The sequence below is a fragment of the Hippopotamus amphibius genome, chromosome 4 (genome assembly GCF_030028045.1).
Source record: "Hippopotamus amphibius kiboko isolate mHipAmp2 chromosome 4, mHipAmp2.hap2, whole genome shotgun sequence".
Classification (NCBI taxonomy): domain Eukaryota; kingdom Metazoa; phylum Chordata; class Mammalia; order Artiodactyla; family Hippopotamidae; genus Hippopotamus; species Hippopotamus amphibius.
In genome coordinates, this window is record NC_080189.1 from 132,624,489 (window position 1) to 132,627,190 (window position 2,702).

Consider the following 2,702-nt stretch of genomic DNA (forward strand, 5'->3'; position numbering starts at 1 on the left):
ACTCATATGAACCAATTGCTTCCTGTCAGCTTCATCATGTCCTCACCTTAAATATGTACAGATAGCCCAAGGATCATGAGGCATTTGAAGAAAGCCTTTACGATGAAAGAATCAAAACAGAAAAAAAATACAGAGGAAAGTGGGACTATGAAAGGGAAAGAAAACATTTTTTAAAACATACAAAGAGCCTCAAGATTTTGACAGTGAAGAAGTTTGTCTCACTAAACAAAACAAAAAACCAAGGGGTCAGAAGAAAGAAATATTCAGAAAACAAAACAAAGAAGTCTTGAAAATAGAAACAAACTCAATAGAAAGTTTAGAAGATAAAGTTGAGAAAATTACCTACAAAGTCGTACACACAAAAAAGTTGGGAAATAGGAAAGAAATTAGAAGACCAGAACACAAAGCTTCATATCTGAATAATAAGTTGAATAAGAAAATTTAACTGAAGGCCATCCGTTTCCAATTCCCAGAACAGTAGATCAAAATAGAACCACACTAAGGCACGTAATTGTGAAATTTCAGTACAAAGAAGGCCCTAAAGAAAAAATTTCATGCAAAGGTCTGAGGATAATCTGAATGTATCAAACAACACTGAAAATTAGAAGAAAAAGGATAGGTACCTTCAAAATTCTGAGGGAAAGTGATCTCAAACCTCAGTTGGTATAAAGGTAGGCAAAGTAAGGTTTTCAAGCACACAAGTTCTAAAAAAATTTACTTATGTATCCTTTATCGGGAGGCTGTTGCTCAACCAAATGAGAAATTAAGAGAAAGATGTGGGACATGCACGAGAGACCAACAAAATGAAAGCACCAAGGTGACAGCGTCAAGAGCAGCCAGTCCAGATGCGAGTCCATCAGTCAGAAGGCTGCCAGAGATCTGTTTCCAAGACAAATCAGAGTGATTGATGTGTTTGAAGATTTTGAGAAAAAGTCTATATAACTGAAGTCGAGTTCAGGGTTGACTAAATGATTGGTACATAGAACACTAAGGAAAAAAGCGAGTTACTGATTCAAAAAATAATCCTAATTATAACCAAAAAAATCAGATTCAAACATAAAGGACAAAGTAGTGGTTACCAGTGAGGGGTGGGGCAATATAAGGATTGGGGTGGGAGGCAGAAACTATTGGGTATAAGATAGGCTCAAGGATGTATTGTACAACGTGGGGAATATAGCCAATGTTTTGTAGTAACTAAATGGGAAGTAATGTTTAAAAACTATTTTTTTTTTTTTAATAAGTGCCACAAAAAAAAAAAAAATCCTAAGGTAAGCAAGAAAGGAAAAGACACCATAGTCTATTACATGACAGCTGTGATTGGGACATTTCATCGTCATAATAATGGAAACGTGGATTAGTAAATATAAACTTACAACATGACCTTATTGCAAGGAAGAGGGTTAGTGTATGTGTTGATGGTGGTGAAAGAGGGTTCAGCCATCTTCCACAGAATAAGTCAACTGGCCCCACTTAGCCATGACTAATCAATAAGTAGCAGAGATTTGAAGATGAGACGAAATGAAAGTGGCTGCTTCTGGAGAGTGGGAAAGAGGTGAAGTGGGGCAGGGGACCACAGTTTTGTTTTGTTTGGGGTGGGAGGAACCACTGTTTTTGAAACTAGTTTTCTAGAGCGTCTTTGACTTTTCAGAGCTCAGTTTGTATTCTGTCGTAGGGTGGCTCTCCTCCGAGGATGGCTTCAAGAAGCTAGTCCCAGGTTCTTGACCCAACCTATAATTAAACTTGCCCATTTGTAGAAAAACACTTGAAAACCTCTAGGTGGTTCTTAGGCCCCTTGCTCTGTAATTCTGTGATGCCAAGTAGTCTGGTCTAGAGTTACAACATCTGGCGCTCACTTCAGCAGCACACATGCCAAAAATTAGGACAAAACAGCAAAGATTAACGAACACTGGCCTCTGTACAAGGATGATGTACAAATTCGTGAAGCGTTGCATATTTTTAAGTAGAATGTTTCTGAGTTCAAAGTATATATATAGAGAGATGGATCACATCTGAAGGGTTTATTTAAAATTAAGCCTTCATAATCAGACTTTATATGAAAACAAATCCACAGTTCTCTCAAACTGAAATAAGCAGTTCTTAAAAGTGCTTTCTTCATTAAATGAACACAAATTTTGAAGATTTAGAAGTGGGTTTTTTTTTTATTGTAAAATATGCATAAAGTAAAATTTATCAAGTGTTTTTAAGTGTACAGTTCAGTAGTGTTGGAAGAAAAGTATTTGGTTTGGAGTTTTGTTTTTGTTTTTAGTGTACACAAATTAGCTCAGGACTGGAAGTATTTGTGTCATGATCCACACAGAAATATTTAATGTTCTTCAGTTAGTATTAACTTGATGGAAGGATATTAACATTATAAACTTTCAAATGTTTCCACTCTAGGTAAAATCAGAACAGATGCCAACTATTTAAAATATTCAAGCAATGAACTCATTTTTTTCACCCACTTAACAGTGGAGAGCCATTGGAAATGAAAAAATCAAAGTACTGTAACTATCTGAGAAATCCCAAATAAGTGCCCATTGTTTCTTGAGAGACAGACAAGACATCACCAGTATGAGCTCCAGGAAACACCCACGTTACCATCTTAGATATATTCTTTTCTTGCTGAATAAAAAGTTAGGCACCCAGCTTTTCTATACAATAACTGGAATTGTACACAGCCCCCCTCCACACTGCTCTGAAAA

The 2,702-nt window shown here is 36.3% G+C and overlaps 1 pseudogene; it reads left to right on the forward strand.

Moving 5' to 3' along the window:
• The first annotated feature begins 1,845 nt into the window (after positions 1–1,845).
• Positions 1,846–1,958, forward strand: LOC130852741 (U6 spliceosomal RNA; annotated as a pseudogene).
• The last annotated feature ends 744 nt before the right edge of the window (positions 1,959–2,702 follow it).